Source organism: Camelus bactrianus, chromosome 2 (genome assembly GCF_048773025.1).
Source record: "Camelus bactrianus isolate YW-2024 breed Bactrian camel chromosome 2, ASM4877302v1, whole genome shotgun sequence".
Lineage (NCBI taxonomy): Eukaryota > Metazoa > Chordata > Mammalia > Artiodactyla > Camelidae > Camelus > Camelus bactrianus.
The window spans coordinates 115,124,488-115,149,316 of record NC_133540.1 but is presented as its reverse complement, the minus strand read 5'-3'; positions in this window follow the sequence as shown (position 1 = coordinate 115,149,316).

Below are 24,829 nucleotides of genomic sequence, written 5' to 3'. Positions count from 1 at the left end.
GCCACTCACCTGAGCCTGCCCGCTCTCCCCTGAGAGTGTACTATCCATCTTTTAACAAATTCTCACTTTACTTTTTTTTAACCACGACACCTTGTCTCTAAATTCTTTCTGGGACAGGACCAGAACCTGGAACACCAGTTGCATCTACCGGTAACATCTTAGTTCTTTGTTCTTTGTACTTACATATTCCCTTTACATTATGTCTAAAGAAAATATTTTTAAAATATAAACTCTTCATATTCTAGTTCAAAAGCCATACTTGTTTCATGTAATAACATAAATGATTCCTAACAGGACGATTGTTAGTTTTGCATAATGGTTGTGAGTCTAATTTAGATAGAGGGGGGAAATTATTTTTTTTAGATCAGATGTTTTAGATCAATTTGATTGGGATTTATTTAAACTGAATAAGTGATTTTATAAGAGGCTATTCAGAGAGTTGTGTTTTACGAAAAATAAAAGGAAAAAATATTGAGAGTGCTACATAAGGATTTGTATTTTTTCCACTTAATTTAGTAAGTATACATTTGAAGTTAGTAGAACATTTCAATACAGTAACTTTAATATCTCACACTTGTTCTTAAGTATTATTTCTATTCTTATGTATTATTGACTGTGTATTAATTACTGAACTAGGAACTACATCAGAGAGGCAAAATCCAATTTGTTCAGCAAGACAAATGCCTATCACATCACCTGCCTCAAAATAGAGGATCAGAGCAGAAAGAACAAAGAATTACATGAATACAAAGTTAATAGAATCCACTATATTTTGAAGATCAATATTTTCTAAACTAGTCTTAATGTTTTCGATCATACACTCTTTAGAATAATGCCCAAACTATATAACCTTAGGGAATATTGTTTGTGTACATGTATGTGTAATTATTTGTCATAATTTTAAATAATTGAGTATAATTTCTGTTGTAGTATGACTATTGACATTTTTAAATGAAGTTAACAATCACTTTCCGTATATCCAATGTAATTGACATATCAGAGTAACTTTAATACCGTGATCATACCTTTAGTCAGTGATTTTATATCATTTGTTTTCTCCTTTAACAGAAATCCATGCATTCTTTAAAAAGAAGTATTGGGCATCTGCTGTGCATCAGTCGTTGTTCTAAGCACTTGACCTACGTGGCAGTGGTTCCTGCCTGTGTGCTCCAACTCTGCACAGCTCAGCTTTCTTCTAAATATCCTATGTAAGAGGCCCAGGCAAGCACACTTTTGTTCATCTGTAAAGAACGTGCTGTTCCTATGAGTCTGAATACCGAGGAATTTTATAAATTAGCCTAAGTTTTTAAAGACATCCCAAATATCAGTATTTTCATCCAAAAAGCTTACAATTTAGAGTCTTTTTAATTTTGGAACTTAGATCAAGTTATATTTTTTGGCTATTGTTCTGATACCATCCTATTTTGTTTTTCTTTTTCATTTTTCTTTTTATTCAGGTTGATTTTTGCCAGTTTGACTTTCATATCACTAATGGGAGTGGGAGTTGCTTTGCGCACAAAGGAAAGGAGCTTTCTCACAGTAAAGCTTCTCTTTTTCATTAGCATCTTAGAGCTGGAAGTGCTTATCTGGACGTTTGTCTATTTAGATAATTCACATCACTTTGGAGGCTAACAGTTGAAGATTCCCAATGCTGCAGAAACTCTGTGCCCTTTTCTGAGTTTTCACGTGCGTTTTGATGTCAACTTCGGCCCAGCAGTCAAGACGTTGCTGTTGTACCAGGACACACTCTCTCCATTTCCCTTCAGGGCTCTTGGCCACTGATCTACCTTAGTTAACACTTTTATGACCCACTTCGTGTAGACTCTGACATTCCTTCACGTGGGCACTGATGAATGGTGTCTCACTCATTTCATCCTCATTCCTTGTACATCTCACTCTTTCCTGTGGGTCACCCCTGATGCAACTAAGCCACGATTTACCCTGAGACCTACTTGGGAACAACACATAAGCTACCAGGAAATTTTGAGAATTAAATTTCAGTGGGAAGATACTTTAGCCAATAGTTAATCAGAAGTAGGGAGTACACTCTACCTTCATCCTCCTAATGTGCTTCCCAAGATAGGGTGTATCATACAGCCTCTTAGAAGAGAGGTCTGTTAAGACTAGTGATCGTTTCTATGTGGCACCGAGTGGTAGCTAGCTCTGTAATGTTCCCCTGTGTTGGCTCTCCTTTCTTCCCTCTCTTGTCTCTCTTCTCCTCAGTGCTCCTTTTCAGAAGGAACCCATGAGGACAGGGAAAGTGCCTTCTAATAATTTCCTGGAATGGGCCCTTGAAACTTAGACTTGAAATGGTCGACAGTGAATGAGTTTGATATGCCAGAGTATTGCATAGTTTTGAGAAAGTAGTCAAATAGCACAACAATGTGGGAGTATTTGAACAATCTTATCACATAATATCTGAAAGCTCAGCACTTGCCAGATATTTCTGGGAAGCATCAAAGACCATCTCTTCATTACAACAATAATCAGTACCTTCATGCTGGCACCAGTGGCTGTGAGAAGCTTGGTGTTCCTGGTCTTGTGTACGTTGATTCTGGGAGATAGTCCTGTGGCCATCACTGGGGACTGTGGGTTTCACAACGGAAGAGACCAGATAGCAGCATTTAACCATAAGTGAAAGAAAACCTAGAAATGCAATCAAGATACATTGATCTGCAGGGATATAAGTCTAACAAATGAGAGTATTCCTAAGGGTGAAATGGACAGATAGTACATTAGGAAATAACTCACGTTGAGTAATTAAAAGAAAAAGAAATTCCACAGTAGAAATCTATTGTCTTTAACCCAATTTCTAGTTTTAAGACAGTCATAGATACAGAACTAATTGTTTCAAGAGTAGACCAGTTCACCCTGGGGAAGGACTCTATAATACCACCCAGTAGAGGTCATAATCATTACCCTGCACCTCCTGAAGGACTCGTGGACATTAACTGGGAAAATTGTATACTGGAGAAATAGACCCAGATGAAATTTTAACTACCTTTTAAAAATGACTCTCATTTTATTCAAATAATTTCCTATTTATAGAAAAGCCAGTGAGGCTCAATTAAAAGATAGGACTGCAAGATTGAGCAGTTATTTTTGCTTGATACCATGAGGTGGCTACTTGCATAACACATCTGTGTTTGCTCACTCTCTTTCCTACTTCACTGTCCCTGGCCTTACTCCTTTTTCTGGAATTATATCCCAATAAAGGAATTATAAAACTTATGACCCTAAGTTTTTGTATTGGGCTCTGCTTTGAGGGGAACACACCCTAAGACAATTTACCTATACACTGAAAAGTCAGTCTGAGAGATGCTTTTTTGTGTGATTTTGCTTTGTTGGTCAACACTTACACACTCAGGATTATTTATGAAGTAACTTTGATTATAATAATTATTATGTTTCTGGACGACCAACCATGGTGCCTCTCACTCCTCTCTCCAAAAAGTAGGGAAGCAATTCCAGCATAAGCCATCCCCTTAGTATAAGAAATATCACAGCACACCATGGGATTTACAAAGTCTTAGATGGCCCAGGCGTAGCTATCTTATGTTTATACTTTACTTCAGTCACCCAACTAATAATACAGCAATCCCCCAATGCCACTCCAACCCAACGCCACTAGACCCAAGACACAAAAGCTAGGAGGGAAATTACATGAACACACACCATCCTTCTTTCTAGTTTACTTCACCCTGCAACGTACAGTTTCCTTGGCATATGGCTATGGTTTCTTCTTTGCATGGACATCTTATTTAAACACAGGGATATTAATTCAAGTCTTTTTTTACAGTTCAATTTTAGATTGTTCCTTCAGGAAACATACACTTTCTTCTCTCCCTCTCTCTGTATATCTTCTCCCATTATTTAATCCCTCAAGTTTCTGCACTGGACTCCAATTCTTCTTACCTTGAATGTTTGTTTGAAATTGTTTCCTTAGTGCTTACTCTCAGCTGAATAACTCAGATACACTTCTTTCACTGTATGCATATTCCATTTTACGTCAATGTGTATCAATATAATAGCTGAGTAAAATGTTTATCTGATAATTTTTTCTCGTCTGAGTCATCCAAAGGTTGGTCTCCTGGAATCTCTTTTTCCTTGGAGGTCGTAACTAATATTTTTACATTCACTAATAAAAAGTATCTTTAGTAAAGACATTGTAATTGTCATTTTTGTGAAGACTCTAAGTTCTAGTCTTCTGAAAAGTGTTATTTTTTGTTTGCTTGTTGGCTTTGGCAGACAATTAACTTGGTTCAATTCATTCTCAGGTGGCAGCTCGAGTCACAGTCCTGTTTTTTCATTCTTAATTAGGATGCACATAGTCTTCTTGGTGTGTACCTGGTTTGGGTGTCAGCCAAGACTGAGGCAGCACTTAACATTTTTTTATACTCATGTTGTAATTCTTTTCAAAAATTTCCCCTAGACTTTTCATCCTTTGTTTTTGCCTGACTCTTTCCTTTAGCTCTTCAGGCCAGAAAGGCACCTATCAGAATTCTATCTGCTCAATGTTACTGTAACCCTAACCCTAAAACTAGCCAGCCACACAACCCCACTCCAATCAACTTCTTTTTATTTATTTATAGGAGAGATTTATTTGAAGAAGTATTACAACATATAAAAACTACATAAAGTTTAATTTCCACTCATATAGTAGTAAATTTGATATAATGAGTAATAAAAAAAGACTTTTAAAATCCAGAATGCACAAAGTACTGTACAGTTTGATCACCAAGTCAAATTAGTTGATAAGCAAACCTCACAGAACCGCTTCGTGTCAGCCAAGGCCACAAACACCATGTACAACACATGACAAATCGACATGTTAAAAATGCAGTATTTTTACATCAAAGTGTCGACATCTTTTTTAATCTCTCCATATTTTCCCCACATTCCTGAGAATCCTTTCCTACATAGCAGGTGTTTTCTTACTAGTCATCATGTTGTGCCATGTCTTCTGGACAACTTCAGTCCTGCTGGTTTTCAATAAAATGTGGAGCATCTAAACTGTACCACTAAGTAGGACCTGTATTTTCTTTTGCTTCCTGTAAATGATAATCCATGAAAACAACAGTGGAGACGTTCCCAAATATTTATCTGCGAAGGAGTTACATAGAAAGAATGATTATTTGGCATAACATGGGATACCTAACATACTAAACTGAATGAGACTAGGAAATAATTTTGCTGCTGGAAAATACAATGGGGCACTAGCTTCACCCTAAATCATCTTGTGAAAGAAAATACAGGAACTCGGTGAGAAAACAATACAGACACTAAACAGGACTATCCTCTGATATTGTCCTGACAGTGAGATAGGTCAAGGAAGAGTGAGGAATGGTGGGAAGAGACCAAAGAGAATTCCGATTATTAATTGACTCTGGAGGGTGGCCATCTTTCTATGATGCAAGAGCTGACTGCTCATCATGATTTTTTAAAATGATAAAATAATCCATGTGAATTCTTTGGCATACTGTTTCCCCACCCCATTTTCTTCACCTTACTCTTCTCTTGATATAATTAGTCACTTTGTGTTACTAAGATGTCACTGGATGAGAGGCAATGCTCATCACTGGACGTGTTTGTGTTCCAGGTGGACAGTTCTATGTTGGGACTGTTGTGGATCCAAGGATTACAACAGGGATAAAGGAGATGAGTGATGTGCTATACGATCTTTAGCATCACTCCAAATCTGAAGTACTTTAATGCCAACATTTGTCCAGTAATGGGCAGAAGGGCCATTCTGATTTGATGTCAGACTACCACAAATGAAATTGGGAGGAGGTGTTATGTTATATGATAAATACATTTTAATGGGAAATATTATACTGAAATATCCAGATGCATTTGTATCTTATTGCAAAAGGTCAGTTTTCAATGCCAAGCAGCTAGAGAGTCTTCTGTTAGCAGCTTTTAATTTCCTGCCTTAAGAACTGCTTTGCGTCATGGCTGCTGACACCTTTGTCTACAGTCTACTCAGGATGTAAAACAAAGTAACTCTTCCACAAACTTCTTCTCACTGTTGGAATACTCAGTTACAAGGGGTTTTCCTCCTGGGACCGAAGCAACTTTCTTCCACTGTGATGATTTGTTCCCTCTCCGAAGCTGCACTGGGCTTGGGACCCACTCTTCCCTGGTCTCAGGATGTCAGAGAAGGAATCCTACACTCCCTCTCCCCCAAGGGCAGGCTGAGGCCCACAGTTTAATTTAAATCATGTAAACTGTAATAATTGGAAACTGCAGGGGGCCGAGACGATTTGTTAAATCTGCATACCTGTGAAGCAGAAATGGCTGAATTGTGAAAGACGAGTCCCAGACGAGGATGGCCTGTTTTACGTCGTTTGAAATGAAATCTTAGAAATCAATAATACCAGGCCAGGAGAAACACACCTGTTATAGAAAACCCCAGGATCTTAAATGGCTAGGAAAATGAGAAAAAAGAAGACCTTGGCCCCTGTTTATAAAGCAATCACACACACACACAGAGTCATACACACAGAGACACACAAATTCATACCACACCACACCACCCCAGTCAGGTGAACACATAGATTCCAATTTGTTATCTTTTATAGGTAACTTGATCTTCACCTTCTCTATTTCACTTCTGGGAATAGCTAGTGATATATAATTTATAATAAAAATTGTTTCATGAAAATTCTAGGAAGACAGAGGGGAAGAAGCTAAGATGAGTTCAGAGGCTGACTGGGAGAAACGTGATTTCCCACAGAACTTTGGCACAAGAACCACAGTCAGAAGAAAAGGCAAATAATGAAGACCAACCATACAAAGAGGAAACGTTATCTGTGAAACACTAACAAAACATGAAAAGCTGAAGACGGCATATAGCTTCATTGGGTCCAGCTTACCAAACGTGAAGTGAGGAATAAATTTTAATTAAGGGAGCATAAAAACAATAATCAGCAAACCCTTTCCAAGAGAGGTGGACGTCAAGCTAAGCGGACAGGCTGCAGTTTCTTTGGACAAGCCTGGACAATTCAAAGAGTAAGTGGTCATTTGAGGAAGGTAAAATCCTAACCCATTGTTTGTAGTGTAGGTTGGATTTCTTGGCTGTGAACACATTTAGTGTGCATTAAATATTCTGTCTCTCAGAGACTGCCAAGTTTCTTTGGATTTATGCTCCACTGAAGAGAAACTTGGATTTATTATTTTAAAAAAGTGTGAACAGAGGTCTATACAGTGTGCTATTCAAGTTTTAGGGTAGATGGCATAGTGGACATGACTAAAATAGAAAGTAATGTCCAGAATTCCTCTTAAATATAGGGAAGTTCCAATAATCAGTAGTTAAATGTAGTGTTTATAATGGATTTTTTTTCTACTCTCATAACTTCAGTGAAGTTATGGTAAAATTCTATTTACCAAAAAGGCACTGAAATAAAATAGTTATTACAGGAGTCTTATATGGTAATTAATGTCTCATTCCAACATCAATAGATATTTCCTCAAATCATGTATCAGTTGCAAAAAACAAAATACCACTTAAAGCAATAGGTTATTATTTGATTGCAAGAAAGATAATATTTTGAAAAAGTGACTTTCAAAGCTACAATATTGTTAAAAAGAAGTTTATTGGATATTTTTACATATGATATACTTTGGCTGATCTGATTGACACGTGGATGAAAAAAGAGCTGTCACTCTTTAGTGACAAAGTAACCTGTATTTTGGAAATCCTTTTCTTTCTTTCTTTTTTAAGTTTATTTAATTGTTTTGTGTCTAAGAGCTCCTGATAGGAAACTAATTCTTCTTGTTCTTTTTCAAATCCTGTATTGCTTGAGGACTTTGACAAAATGTGTAATGAAGGGTTTAGTCCCCTGTAATGAATGTCATGATCCTAACAATAAGATCCAACAAACAATTTGAAGTGATGTAGTGAATGCTGACTCTGTTGTCAAGCATACACAGAGTCTGACTGGTCTAAATAATTACTGGAGTTTGGCGGAGATACAGATCACACAGCCCACCACGATGGCACCTGCTGAGACTTGGCGCTATTTTCAAAAAAATAATAGGTTCTTCTAAAGGAATGAATGCCTTATAGTACAGTAATTGAATGCAGGCACCAATACACTTGCTTTCTTTGTGTTCTCGAGAATCTCTTTATTTGGGGGTTGTGTTTTGTCAACCATGTTGTGTTTTAAGGAGTGCCAATTAGTCTTAGGATTATTATTTGTTGAACCCCTTCAAAGAAGAATCACTAGTAGACATTTGGGAGATGTGTTTGTAAAGGATAAAATTTGTATGGATAATGCAGTATAATTGTTTTATTACTTAATTTATTTTATGTAGTATACACGTATGTATATATATTATGGACAAATGGTGTTGAGGCAAGTTTATGTAAACTGATTTGGGAAGAGTTTATATATATTTTTTTCTTCTACAGTTTTGGTTATCTATCTTTTGTTGTTGTTGTTGATCTTCCTGCCTAAACTGAGCACAGTCTAGTTCTAGAAAGGAGGCAGAATAGTTAGAGTGGATAGATAACTATGACATCATACTTGGACTGCTGGAAGAAAAAACTTTTCATTTTTCTCGGTTGTCTTGAAGGACTAAAAACGCCACAGGAAAATAACTTCTGTAGCTTATTTTATTATAAGCAAGGGGTTTGAGAGACAGAAACTTCATGATAGGACTCCAGGCACTGTCCCTGCTGGGTTATTATTGGACATTTGAATAAATTAGACCACTGGAATCTACCAGAAATAGCACTATACCTTGAATTTCAAGAGAAGGTGTCTTTCTGTGGTTCCCAAAGTGTGACTCATTTTTAATTACACTGCCTGATCTGAAACAAGAGGACACAAAGCTGGCACGATCTCCTGTTCAGATGGTGAGGACTAGGTCAGGTCTAGGTCTTTTAGAAAGTTTTAGGGTAGTGTCTTGAAACGCAGAAGCTGGCGGGGCGATGAGACAGCGTGGGGAGAGAGCATGTGTGCCCATCATCAAAGAGCCGAGGGATTCAGGGCAGTTCTGACTTTGCTGAATTACTTTTTATGTCACCCATTCTCCTTTCTACCTCCCAGATTTTGAAACTTTGGGCCATTCCTCTTCACTTTCTTTGTTTTCTTGTGGGGAAATGGAACTGGTTGCCAGAGTTGGGAAAGAAAAGTAGCCAGAGGTAATTTTTTTTTTTTCTCCTTTATTGAGTATGAAACTGCAGCAATTCTCCTCCGAAGTGTTGTCATTATTCACACGAAAGCAATTCAGTGAGAGTTAGCAGCAGGAATTCTCCTGTAATGCCACTATTGTGCATTTCCTTACGACTGATCATCTATCCAAAAACACTAGCAAGGTTGGCATGTGTTTTCATTAACCACCATATATTTATTTCTAGACCTCCCAAGAAAATGCAGGCCCCTCTAGGTACTGGCAAAGACCATTTAGTGTTTCATTTATTCAGAAAAAGAAAATGCACCAGTGCAAATAAAACTTCCCTTAAACCATATATTTGTTTTACTAAAGAACAAATCTATAGATTGATAAAATGTGTCATAGATTCATTTAAAGAATTAAGCTTTGAGTTTATTACTTTTTAAGTGAAAACATTGTATTTGGGACCATCCAAATAAAAGACTGGTTATTACTTGGGGAGATTAAGGGAGGTCAGTGTGTCTATGGCTGTAAGAGTCAATATCACTTATTCCTAAGGAATTCTCACAATAGAAAATTGGAAGATTAATTCTCAAATCAATACAGGCCGTGCACATGAGTATATAATCATGGTATTTAAATAATCATTCTTATATGCCAGGTATTATTCTAAATTATATACATAATTATACCCATATGTATTATATATATGTATTAAGTATGTAATATGTATACAATTATATTTAATTTTTATTAAACCTATTCCCTATGGATAGGGAAAATAAGGCATGTGGTAGCCAAGTCACATGGCTGGGAGGTGACAGCTGAGATTTAAGCCAATGTGTTCTAACACCACTGTTCAGGCTTTTAGCCCTATGTGATAGCACCTCAGAAGAAATAGCAAATTTCAATATGTACGTTAAAGTTCTCCATCTGAGTATTAGTTTAAACTATCCAAATTAAATTATTCAAATTAAAACAATGATATGCCTGACAAATTTGTATTTCTAAATGGCAATATCCAATGATGGTAAATATATGGGGATATAGGTTATTTTCATGCATTAAAGTGGGTTTCTAATTTGGCTCAAACTTTTGGGAGTGCAATTTAGCAATACAAAGAAAGATTCTTTAAATATTTTCTTTGAGGAAATAATGGTACTTCTAATATTACTTTCCAAGAAAATAATTGGAAACAAATATTTGTGTGAGAACCATGCAAACAAATATTTCTGCATTTTAACCTGCTGTGGCCATCTGCTAGAAAAGATTTTGATGTACATTTTGTTGAATGAAATATACATTTAATGATTGATATTTCTCATGAATTGTTTATAACATTGAAAATTGATAATCTACATTCTTCCAAATATAAGATTGTTTAAAAAAACTATATTCTGTATGTAGAAGAATGGTCACATTATGTGACCATTAAAAAGTATGATGATGATGATTATAATGATGCAGGTATATAGGTATGGAAATGGAACAATTTTTAAAATATTATTAAATAAAAATCATTAAGCAAAGTTATACAATAAAGCAGAATATATACTATGATTATAGTCTGGGATATTTGTGATATGCATGCACATAGTATGTAAACACATACATAATCTATACCTATGAATACATACATAAAGATGATTACATTTTGGAATACATACATACATACGTATCTAATTCTTTGTTATTGATCTCATTTTTGTCTGTATCTGGAATGATACTAATCAAAATATTCAAAGTCTTTCTGTTTTATTGGTATGCAGTTTTCTTTACCATTTGCTTTATTCAGTGGAAATGCATACAGTTTACAATGAATAAATGTGACTTAAAATATGTACATATAGACAAAGCCTTTATGTTTTTCATTTGACTCAAAAAATATTTCTATTTCTAAGTCACATCTAGCTGCCCAAATATAGCACAGATTTTATATGGAGGAAGTTCTCCCACCAACACATAAGAAGCATTAGTATTTGGAATACAGTGTGAAATTGATACACTTTACTAATCTGCACGTAACTTTTAGTTCCAGAGCATGAAGTCTGAAAAGAGAGGGCTAGTGTTTTTACTGAGTGATACAATTATGTGTTGTTTTTTTTTTAACATTCAACAACTGTCTTGTTAACAGGCTTATCAAAAGGGAGATTAATGGTGAACTGACAATACAGTGTCTTTCCCCAACTCATAGAAACATATGTTTCTAAATACAGATCACTAAATTACGTAGCTCAATTTTTTTAAATATATGAAATATATACATATATATACACACACCTAATTTTTTTTATTTTTTATTTTAATTTATTTATTTTTATTTTACACCTAATATTTTGAAGACTGAAAATCTTACCCTACACATACTCAGTGAATTTTTTCCTTGTGATCAAAAATACAATCTATGAATAATTTTGTGTTTTGTTTGTGTGGCTTTTTTATCATTAATTCATGCTTTCTTCCATTATCATTAATAGTATTTAATTTTCTAATGTATGATAATGAACATTATTTGTGAAAATGGCATGGTCTTATTTGCATAGTTTAAGAAACTTTTGATAAATGGATACAATGTCACCTACTGAGTGTGACAAGGATTTTGCTAAATAAAAGTGGACTTTTGAACAAGCATTTAAGATGAATGAATAAATATCATACTGCAATCAGTATGGGATCTTGAGGAAACTGCAAAAGAGCACCAATTAGAAAATAAATTTTAAGAAGCAATATTTATTTCTTCCTAGTTTTGTTAGTTTTATAAATTGTATCTCAAAACATAAAATCAATGTGTCAACATGAAACTTTCTCTGTTTTCACATACTGACCTTAGTATTTGCTTTGAATGCTGCTGTAGTCCATTTGGGCTACAATTTAAAAAAAAAAATACCACAGACTGGTGGCTTAAAAACAGCAGAAATGTATTTCTCACCCTTTTGGACACTAGAGGTCGAAGGTTAGGATGCCTGCATGGTTGCTTCTGGAAGAGCCCTCTTCAGGGTTGCAGACTTCTTGTACTTCATATGTTGGAAGTAGAGTCAGGAAGCTCCATGTGGTCTCTTTTATAAGAGAACTAACCTATCTATGCAGGCTACACCTTCATGACCTAGTAACCTCCTAACACCCCTGCATTGGGCATCAGGCTTTCAGCATGTGCATTTGGGGGAGCACAGACATTCACACTATAGCAAATATCCCATTTTCTGGAGGGAAACTTAATGAGGTTAAGTGGCTCTGATTTTACTGGAGACCAAACGTTCATTGAGGAGTGAACTCTTGTCTTCAAGATCACTATAAATCTCTGGGTTCCGCACAGATGCTCTGCGGGATCCTAGTCCCTCTGGCTATAGGTCCATGGTCCCTGTCTCCACTGAGTTCTCCACTCATCTTAAGGCAAGAGGCAGGGATCAGGGAAACATTCAGGTGCTCGTCCCACTGTGCTGGGTCTCTGGAAAGCATAAAGATCTGTGACAGGCCCACTCTGGTGACACTGCCACTGCTGGACAACTTCTGTCTCTCTGTGGTAGCACAGGGACCCTCGTGAACAATTCCACTATGGGTGCTTGCCCTTGGTCTCTCCTCTTTCCTACATAACGTTAAAATCTTATAAAACACTAAAACTTCTCACGTAAAATTTTGCAAAAGGAAATTCTGATAACTGGTGTCAAATTTATTCCTCAACTTTGTATTTTTTGAAATATTGATATGATAGAACATGGCATTAATTTGTTTAACAACTTTTGGAATTAAGATTCAGACAATATTTGAAGGAGGTGGGTTTTTTTTTCTGATTTTTGTTCCATAATAGCAGAAATAACATAGGAACTACATTAGCTATAAAAGTTTGTTAAACTTCTAATATAAAAAAACTGGGTATAATTTTTTTGTAAGTGTTCATCTCTGAGTGAATGTTTCGTTAATGTTTTGTTAATGTTTCGTAACTCTCCTTAAGTAAATTTTGGCATCAGAAATTTCTCAAAGCATATAATCTGAACAGTCTCTTAAATATGTTTTAGCATAGAAGGAAAGAAACTCATTACTATTCTTTTGTAAAGGTTTTTGTAATATTTTGTAATCTATTTCATGGCAATTTTCAGCCATTTTTCTTTAATATGAACTTTAAACTCACTAGTTATAAAAGCAAACCATCTATCACTTGATGTCTGATTCAAATCTTATTACATTCATACTTAAATTAAGAAATGACATTTTTATGACTTTGAGTTGTCTCTAAAATATAATTATCTTTACATTAACCCAATATTATTTTATTATGATATTTCATAAAATTTTATATCTTTCAATAAAAAAGTACAATTTTCTTCACATGGATCTTGTTACTTTTTGATATATTTATTCCAAAGTATACTTATTTTTCTAATTTCATTTTAATTAGATATGTTAATTATTAAATATTTTATAAATTTCAGTCCTTTCACGTTGAATCTCTCACATTTAAGGATTATAATTTATACAATTTTCAAATAAAGTTAATCTCTCTTCTCAAATATATGTGTATATCTTTGTATGTAATGTATATATTACAAAGTGTTACATTTTATTATGATATCTAAAATATACAAAAATGCTGAATATTTTGTTATGTGAGACATAATGAATTCTTTATGGAAACAATATTTCATATATTTAAGTTTTTATTTACTGCTTATTGGAACTATTGGTAAATAGAAGTCATTATGTTAAAGTCATTTTCTCATTTTAAATTATTTTTCAAAGAATTACTGATAATTTGTATCAAAGTGCTTCATAAATATTTTTTTATCAAATTTTGATACAATTAAGTGTAGTATTTATCATCATCTTTCTTTATGACTTTTGAAATTAAGATTCATGTGGTAATTGAGTGAGAATTTTTAGTCTTTTTCTATAATCTGTCATTGCAGAAATAATGTAGAAATCATATAGCATGTAAAGTTTTATTAAATTTTAGATGTAAAAACAAACAGAATGTAATATATTTTTTATTTAAATATTCTCTGAGTGACTCTTCTGTTGAGATTTTTGACTCTCTTCAGGTAAATTTTGGCACTAGAATTTTCTGAGAAATTTAGTCATTAAATTTTCAATATCATAAAGTTAATTTGGAAATACATCTTTTAATCTTGTTTTAACTTTTGCATATTTTTTGTTTTCCACTTCCTCTTTCCCAATGTTGCATAATTGTTTTCTAATTTTAATTTTCTTTATCCAATTTTCAATTTTTATTTCTTTAATACTGTCATAAAATAATCTGTTTTTGTGTTATTCAACTTCTCTAAATTTTTCACTTATATATACTTATGTTTATATAAATAAAATATTTATTTTTATTAAATATAAACAAATTTATTAACTTCAATTTCAATTTTTTTTTTTTACTTCTCACTTTATCACATTGTTTTATAGTGTTGTGATTCTATGGTTGATTATTATTATATCAAAGTATAAATTATTCCTATTTTTAAAAATCTTTAGACTTCAAAGATTATCCTTAAGATACATTTTTAGGTATACTACATTAAGTGTGTTATGAAGTAAGTCCTGTCATTAATTTTGTTTTGTTAATAAAAGTGTATTTTGCTTTATCAAAGTATACATCAATAAGAAAAAGAAAATCATTGTATCAACCAGATCTGGTTAGATAATCCATGCTTACTTACTTCAAAGTCAAGCTAGCTGTAGGCTATGTAAAGATATTAAGACTGTGCTGACTTTTGAAGCTTGCCTACTTTTACTGTAGTCTTTACCTTTATTAAAACTCCCAGTGATGTTGAAGATACTGAACATAGTTCTATGTCTATAGAAATATACAACCTATTGACTTCTGACAAAGCCATTCTACCTGGAGATACCCATCTGTACTTAGATCCTAAACATCTATGCCCAAGTAGCAAAAGATAAATCAAACGCAAAAATAATACACAGCACAACTGGAAGAATCCATTTCCTAGTAGGACATAGTAGGTAGCAGCACCTCGTCGCTTCTGCTACCACCACCACAGATAAAGGAACACATTTTAAAATCACGTATGAAAACCATCGGAAATTGGCAGAAATCAAGATAGTTTCTGTTCAGAAAAAGAAGAGCCTCCTTTAGCTTAAGTTGAGCGTTGTTTCTTTTATGGCTCTTTGCCAAGTCTTGTCCTGGTCTAAAAGTCACTTTTGTTATCAGCAAAAATACTTAGCTAGGGAAAAGAAGAATCAGCATAATTTTTGAAGCCCCCATGAGTTGTCATGACACAGTTATTTCCAGGGAGTTTTCTCATTTTCTGCCAATTTGCCTTCCTTGGATGTTTGCTCACTACCTGTTAAGACAGGAGGCTATAGGACTGGGATGAAAAGGTAAAGTCTTTTACCATCTCCCAATACTTGGGAGACAAGTCATGCCTGGGAGAGGTCTCTCCCTCAGGATGTTTGTCAAATTTTGAACTTATTTGAGGTTAGACACTAAAAAGCTAAACTAAATATCTCTGAAAAGCAGAACTTTCAGAGGAGAGGAGAGAAATATCTGCCACGATCTCAAGCAAAACTGTGAACAAACTAAACCTTAGAAACGTTGCATCTGAGAAGCAGTGAGATCTGTCTTATGCTTGGGAATAAAGCCCTTAGAATAAGAGGTACTTGAAACATCTGTATATGGCATACAATCACGTACTATAAGGCATAAAACAGGTATTAAAAGATAAATAATCTGGTCAAGAATAGGAAAACTGAAGTACACTGATAATTCAGATGTTGCAGTTAGCAGAAAAAGGACTTTTAAATGACCATAAAAATGATAAACAAAATACAGAGACCATAACGAAATAAAAAGTAGAAATATGAAGAAATTCAATAGAGATTATAATTTGTTCATATAAGAGTGAAATAAACATTCTAGAAGAGAGAAATTATAATTTTTGAAAATTAATAATCCCTTTTATAGATGTAATAACAGACCAGACATAGCAATGAACAGGATTTTAAACTCCAAGACAGGTAAATTGAAATTACCCAACCAGAAGCACAGAGAGAAAGGTAATAAAAGAATGAGAGAGAGAATAAGAGCCATGTGGGACACAGTCATACCTGAAAATGGAGTCACAGAAGACGATGGGGAAGGGAGTCTGTGAAGGAAGACACCTGGGAGGTTTCTTAGGAAGGGCACTGAAGATCATTACCTATGAGAGAGAGGAGTGCAGATTGGGTAGATGAGGTTAAATTGAGATTCAGTTGCAGCAAAGTCTGCAACTAATCCCCAAAGAAACATAGCCCTTTATAATTGTGCAGACTGAGGAGGCGCAGCCAGGCTCACTGAGTAGCCGTGGTATTGGCTGCACCTGGGGAGGGGGTATAACCCTGACAAACGGAGGTCTCTTTGGTGGAGGACAGCTCCCAGGAGACTAAGCTATAAATCATCCATCAGTATCCAAACACTCCCAGCAACTGGGGAAAGGAGAGTGAAGAATAAATTTGAGCATCCTCCCAGAGCATGGGTTACAGACCAGTCTTTGTGAGATACGCTATCAAGTTTTATTTGCTACTGTGGCAGGGAGTAGGGGATGACACCTACAGTACCCTTCTTGCTATACTACTTTTTATACCACAGGCCAAGGAATTAATGCAAATTTTCCACCAACTATCACATATATCCATTCAAATATCCATTCAGACATGAGGGAAATTATCACTGTAAAGTAACAATTGACCCAGTGGCCCCATTGTGAGCCAGATTTGGCTAGGGCTTCATCTGCTACCTTCTCTATACATCTTTGCCACTACCCATCCACCCATGTAATATGGGAGTCAGTGGCACTTCAAGTACCTTGATATCAATAACTTAGATCCTGGGTCCTCAAAATATCTTGACATTGCTCTTTCTTCTGCATTTTATTATGTTAATTAATAGCTGTATATTCCTTTGGAGGACCAGATAAATCATTCAGGTATACATATTTGTAGGAAATTCAGGGTCCATCCTCTTAGACACCTGGCTATACTTTAGTCAGTGGATTCTAGCCAGTTTTCTGAAGTTTTTGTTTCCTTCTTCACAATATGTGACAGCAATTCTTGCATTTTTACTATACTCACGTATTGATAGCTTTTTCCAAATTTCAAAGAATCATCTTAGCAAGATTTTAACAAGTTCTACCAGAGTTCTTATCAAACTGTTAAATCCTACAGAAGGGAGAGTCTTTCTATGTTGCTAAACCTTTCTTTACTCAATTTTATATTTCACAGTACACCCTAAACACAGCACAATCAAAAAGTCAAGGACCATGCCTATTCTTCAACTTCTCTAGACCCTACATAAACTTTCAGATAGAGCCTAGCAGATCAATAGCTGGTTTGATTTGTGACTTGGCTCTTGTGTTGGTTTAGTTTCCAGGGTATAGATGGGCATAGTTCCCAGTGTAGACATGTTGTCTTACAAGTAAGAGACCTCTCTGTCATCTTCAGGGAAGGGGAAAATGCTGATTTGTGAAAGAAAAAACTTAACCCACAGGGTTTATGAGAAAGTGAAATTTCAGGATATTCCAGTGTCTTGACCCAGGTGTCCTAATTCCCAGTCCCAGTGCCCACTACTTCCCCACAAGGGTCCCAGCCCAGGTATATAAGATTCACTTAGGTTTTGAATTTAAACTTTTTCTGGAGCTTGGCTGACTTCATGATGAAGTTTTACATTTTTCTGTTCACTGACTATAGGAGATGAGAGTTTCTTTACATGATGCAAGGAGGCCTAATTACTTTCACACATCACCCTAAGTTGGCCTTCAAGTTCTAGCCAATACAACAAGGTAAGAAAATAAAAGATATAATTTTGGTGGATCCTTTATCTCTGGCCTTTAAAAGTTTAAAAAAGTTATAACATAAGCACAAAGATATTATAAGCATCCTCAAAATACACAAAGACTAAGCAAAATATTAGGAGGAAAATAACAATGTAATAAAAAGTTAGCATATCATGACTACAGTAGGTTTATTTCAGGTTAACATTAGAAGATCAATCAGTGTGATTCACTACATTAAAAGAATATTGAAATTTGGAAACATGGCAAGAATGTCCACTCTCACCACTGGTAGTAGGCATTGTACTAATGGTTGGTCCTAAGCCATAATTTCAGATAGGACCACTCCCCCAACTGCACTAAAGAGATTCAGTGAGAGAAGGAAAATAATCTTTATCCACAGATTACATAAATATGTATATATAGAATTAGAATTAATAAACATACTCAGCAAAGTCACTGATTAAGGTCAATATGCAAATATCAATTGAACCTGTAAATATTTGCAAGAAACAAAAACTAGAAATGAGGTTTATGAAATACCACTTATAATAGCATCCCAAATAACAGATAACTAAAAACGAAATCAAAGTAAAATATACAATAGCTCCACATTGAAAATACAAAGAGAAAAACTTAAATTATCTAGATTAATGGAGAGCTGTACCATGTTTATGAACAAAAAACTAAATATTCTTGAGATGTCAGTTCTCTGACTATTGTTCTATATATTTAGTATAATCCTAAAACAATCTCAGTGACATTTTTGTAGAAATTGAAAATGTGCCCCTGAAATTTTTATAATAATTTTAAGATCCTGGATTACTCAAGAGAATCTGGGAGAAAAGAACAAACTTGGGTGCATTGAATCAATAGTTTCAAAATTTCCCACAAGTTATCTTATGACAGCGTGTTACGGAAATAGTGATAGACGTATAGACTACTGAAATATAATAGAAAGCTGATAAATAGAAGAATACATGTGCAAACTTCATATATAGCAGATTCATCACAGCAATTCCATAGGGAAAGAATATTTAGGGTATTTTAGTTTATTTTTGTTTGTTTTCAGAAGTAAATAAATAAATTGTGCCAGATCAATTGGATTTCTGTATAAAAAACAAATAACAACAAAAACTTGGATCTTTAGACCAAAAAAATGCAATAAATTTTAATTTATAATGCTGAGAAAAATAAAAGCTTTTTCAATTACAAAGCTTCAATAAGAAAATCTAGGAGGAAATCTTTATGGCCATGGGGTAGACGAAGATTACTTAAATAGGACTCAAAACAACTAATCACAGTATAATATAAAGGTTTCAGGTTGACTGCTTTTGGGAGTAATGGGGTGAGAAATTAAACATTAGTGCTTCTTTCAAATGTTAAGTCGAATTAGAGACTTTCTTCGCAGGGCAGGGTCCCTGAGTGCTGTATTTTGAAAACAGTGGAAGAAGGGATAAATTAGCCAAACCATCTCTCCATTCCAAAGGAAAGTCACTTTATTCCTAAGGGCTGGGGGAGGGAGAAAAAATTCTCCTTGAGTAGATGTGGTGGCAGATTTCGTCTCACACATCTCTGATACCTTTAAGATTCACATTTAACTTAATAATACATTTAATGTTTAATATAATATCTAATCATGTAATGACAATGGGTATAGACTCTTCACTCTTTACAGTGTTTTTTCAGTCAATATGAAAGCAAGCTTAAAGACTCTTAGTTCCACCTCTTGTACCACCTCTTTCAGACATATTTTATGGCCCATAAGCATTGGATGTAGTCATTCTAGATTTCTTATAATCTCCTCTTCTACCTCTATATTATCTAAGAGCCAAGACCATCTCTTCCTCATCTTTCAATCTCCTTATCACCAAACAGAATGACTGGCAAATCACAGTGATGAATAATGTTGAAAAAATTTACATAAAAAAATATGAGAGGTAAAATTTGGAATGTGACTTACAGTGCTATTAAAATGAGGAAAGCTTTATGGAATTTGTTTCTTACCTATGTTAGTGGACATTAGGTAATATGCTATACAAAATGCTGGAAAGTTCTATTCTAGTTCATAGAATACTGCTTCTGTACCAACAAACAGAAGACGATTAAAATTATTAGCAATATGAAAATCAGTCAACTTTGTTAATTCTTCTATTGAAGATTGCTCAAAAAATATTACTACTTTTCTCAGAAAAACCAAGTACTCAAAATATGTTAAAACGTTAATTTTAAAAAATTGACTACAGGTTAGAATTAATTTGAAATATAAAAATAAAACTCTTCAAACAATTTTTGTAAAAAGTATGTGTTCATGAGTTTAGGATAACCAAAAGTACAAACTCAATAAAATGTACATAGTAGATTGTGGAAAATGGAGTTTTTATCTTGTAAAAATTCTTGCATATTATATAAAGAGCTTACAGAATAGACTCATTTAAATCTATATTACTCATTTTAAAAATTTTTTATGGAGCAAAATTTGCTTTTCTGAGGCGTACAGTGTTGAGACTTAGGGAAATGCATAGAATCAGACAGTCATCACCACAGGCAGGATACAGGGTGATACCTTCACTCAAAGATTGCCCTCATGCTGCTTTGTAGTCAAAGCTTTCCAACACTCCTTATTCCTGGCAACCACTGACCTCGCCTCTATTGAAGATACGCCAGCACATGCACTAGTTTCATTATATGCATACGTTTCATAAAGTTAAATATGTATTACAACACAGTATTTTCAAAAGAAAATATATGGCTATTTGGTAGCTATTAAAGAATCAAGGAAAAGATGGATAAGTGAAAAATATTGCAACATAAATTTGTGATTTCACATGCTTTTATTCTTCCCTATACCTCATTGTCTCTATCTCTATACATACATTTCTAATAAAATTATCACTGCAAAATTACTCTAATAATGTCTGCACATATGCAGAATATACCCCTACAGATAACTAGTTGAAAACAGTTACTGAGTCAGATAGTTACCATCTCCGAAGCATTAATTTTCAGAGAAATATAGTATAAAACAGCATTTAGGTTTGTTATTTCACTTAATGTTAGACACAACAGGAAGTAACTTTTCACAAGAAGTTTAATATGACCCCAACTAGACTGAAAAGTACATGATAATTATCAAATTATCAAATTTTATCTTTTATTTACCTGGTTTTAAACCATCCAAATTTGGTACTTCATTTATTAATAGACTTAATGTAGTTTGTTGACCACCTTTCATTCTATACGTAATCTCGTACTTAGCTTCCCCAGTGAATCAGCTCCCACATTTTGCGCATTCATCCCTTTGCTGCTTCTAAACAATAGTCTCCCTTCACAGAATCTCACTAATTGATGACTGGAAACTTGTGCTTCAGTTTAACTGAGAAAATGCCCTTCATCATTGTCTGTATTTATTAAGGATATCGGGAGTTGCATAAACATGAGAAAGGGAAAAGTAACCTTTCATTTGCAGTTTTTGGTATTAACCATATTGAGGGTGGGTTTTGCTTTTTTTTTTTTTTTTGCCATCAGCTGATTTTGCAGCTTCCACCGAGCACCATTTGCAGACGGTGATGCTAATGCTAAAATAAAGATGTTCTGGGTTTGATGAACTATTAGGTGACCAAGATTTGTAAAACACAGGGAAACCCATATTATTTTCAGTTGCATTCCGACTGTATGCACACATTCCTTTTCAGTGTTTGCCAAGCGAGAAACCAAAGTACTAATGGTAGGGAAACATTGTTTTGGAATTTCTATTACCAAATTACTGTTTTTATCTAAGGAGAATACCTGTTTTGCTTGATAAGTAAGATTTGCTCTCCACATCTGCATAAGAAAATACTTATGTGCTCGCAGACAATATTGAAATTGCCTTTCAGTATCTTCTAAAGGTCATCTCCAATACTGAAAGGCTTTCTCATATTTACTGTGAGATTCTTAAGCAAAATGGTATTAAATTATAAACCTCATGAGAACAAGGGTTGAGTGTATCATGTTTACGACTGTTTTCAAGTACCTGGCACGGTGCCTGGTACAGAAATATTCAATAAATATTTACTAAGAGAATAAAGGAATACATGAATGAATGAATAAAGACAGTAAAACATCTGACTTAAACCTGAGATTTTTTTACATTTGATTTTAATTTCAATTATATGGTGTAAACTGAAGAAAATTTGTCTTCTTCTGAAATTAATGGAAAAGCATATTATGTTAATAAGCCCCAATGCACACTTAAAATTGTTATTCCTGGTCTTACAACATTTTATAAAAGATAAAAACTGAAAGTGGAGAATATTATATTTATTGAAATAAGAAAAGGAACTAATTCTCTATTTTCATCGGAGGAGAATTCTGTAAATGGCCACCTGAGCAGAAGAAGCCTGGCTAAAAGAGTGTTATTGTTTTTTCCCAGAAATGAAAAATATCCCCAGACAGCTATTTTATTTAAATATCAGCACAGATCTCAAGGGAAACATATGGAAGGAAAATGTGAAGTATCTGGAGCTCACAGGACAACAGGGCTACACAAATCTTAACAGTATGTTAGCGACCAATCTCATTGGAGAGCAATTTCAGTTATTTACTATCATCTATAAAACCCTAAATAGTTACCTCAATGCTCACCTCTTCTCCTGAGGACCATCTTGGCTATTGTAGTGAATTAGAGAGCATTCTTTACAGCTCAAATTCAATTTTTTTCCATTATGTAGAGAGAACTTCAGAAGAGAGATGAGTCCATTCCGAATGTATATTTACCTACACTTACAAGCAAATTTCTTATTTGAAAATGGGTACACAAGTGGTATTTTGATGTGTGTATTTAACCTGTTCACAAGATATTTTAAATATCATAGTCATAATTTTGAAATGTTCACTGTGCAGTCATTTTAACTAATCCCCATCATCTTGATAAAGTTTTCTCAGTATATAGTTTGATCCTATAGCATATACAATGGTATTTATACCATCAGTCCTCCCTTCTCTGTCAGGTGGGCTTGAAATGAATTCCACTGGCTTCCCTGGTTTTCTGGTCTGCAGACAGCAGGTTGTGGGGCTTCTCAGGAATCATCGTCATGTAAGCCCAATGTTGTAATAAATTTCCCCTTATCTATCTAAATCTATGTATCTATATCTATATCTATATCTATACAATCTATCCTATTGCTTCTATTTCTCTGGAGAACCCTGATGAATGGCGTATTAACTATAGAATTTTGAGCATGTGTTAAGAGATTTGATGGGAGGTTCAAGGATGCATAGGTTGCTCTGGATTGAGTACTGTTAGAAATCACAGACAACTTGAAGATTTAGTATTTCGGTCTTTTTTCATTGGCTTTTTTTTTCTTGAATGTCAGAGGAACAGTGCATGCTGGGATTATCATTGGAAAAGGAGCTATGAAGAGAAAATCATGTTTGGTCATATTTTTGTGCTTGCAGAGTATATTTACTTTTGTCGCTCTTTAGGTATGTTTTGTAGTGGTCTTATTTATCTCTTGTTCTGTTATGGTCAGAGAGGGTCCTTGTCTGACGTTGACATTACAAAAAAAATGTTCAGTAAGAGAACAGTTGTGGCTAGCTTGGTAGAAAGCAAGTACCAGCTGCTAAGGACGTGTGTGCTCTTTCTCAAACCAACGCGATTAGATGGGTAAATTCTGCCAGAGGGCCACTTGAGACACAGTCTTTATGACCTTTTTGTGAACAGCCCCAAAATATCAAGCAGCGTCATCCCAACTGGTTGTGGCCATCTTGACCATGGCTCCTTAAGTTGGCTTTTGCTGGTTCCTGCTCTTGTGCTTCACCCCGCCCCATTTCTTTGGGATTATGCTTCCTCAGAACCTCCCTCCGACTCTGCTTTCTGATGAACCTGAGTATGACAGTGGCCACCTGGAGGGATCCTAAATAGCAGACATCCAGGATGGGTTTTTGGACCTACATCACTCCTCACTCTGTTAACCAGAAGGACCAACTTACTGATAGTAATTAGAGTTCCTGTTTCTCCTGCATGTAATACATCATAAATGCTATGGGTCCCACCTGTGCTTAACTGGTATGAGAAACAGTGGATCACAAAGCAGCAGGATATGCTTTGACTCTGCCGCTTGAACAGTATGGGGGTAATAAAATAGTTACAACAATTGTTGAATGGCTGGACTTTTCGATAACTGCATTTGAAGTTTTGTAAAAAGAAAATTATGGTCCCAAGGAAAACATCTATTAGCTTAGGGCAAGCTGTGAAAGCTGCAGGGCCTTTATAGCAGCTTGTAAGGAGGCTCACCTCTCCTACAGACACTGTGAATCAAGCTTAAGACCTTGAGCAACAATCGCAACACTTTGATGCACACTCCTATGTCCATCTTTGGTAAATTTCCTATGTCAAAGGGTAGGAAAAGCCTGGGAGGGTGAGATCTCGGCTGGGGGCATCTATATAAGTGAGCCTAAGAATTCTGAACTCTCATCTGCACCTGAATCCTCTAGAGTGGGAAAAGTAATTCTTCCCCTCTTTTCTGAAGAAAGCAGCACATCTTTTCCTTGGGATTGTACAAAGAGCTTACACAGAGAAAGTGCCTTTGTGGATTTTTCTTGAGAATTCAGAATAGTGACTTGCAATCTTCATTGCCTCTGGGTTAAAAGTAAGGGCTGGATCTTATTATAACCCAGGTTACAAAGTACAGCCCTTGCTCTGGCAAGAAGTAACCTATGCACTGAAAAAAAAACACATGAGCTAGCTAATGTAGTGTGCTGATAGGCAGATGTTAGCAAGGACTAAGTAGGTAAGTACATTTGGAGTAGTTAATGGCATTGTTGTGTCAGTGTGAGGATAGAAAAGATATAAGAATGGTTAGCAAAACATTTATGGGCAGGGGACACTAAATTATATCTCCAGGTATAAGGATTTTCAAGGACACTTGTAAACAGCATTAATATTTTCCTGAGATGATTCC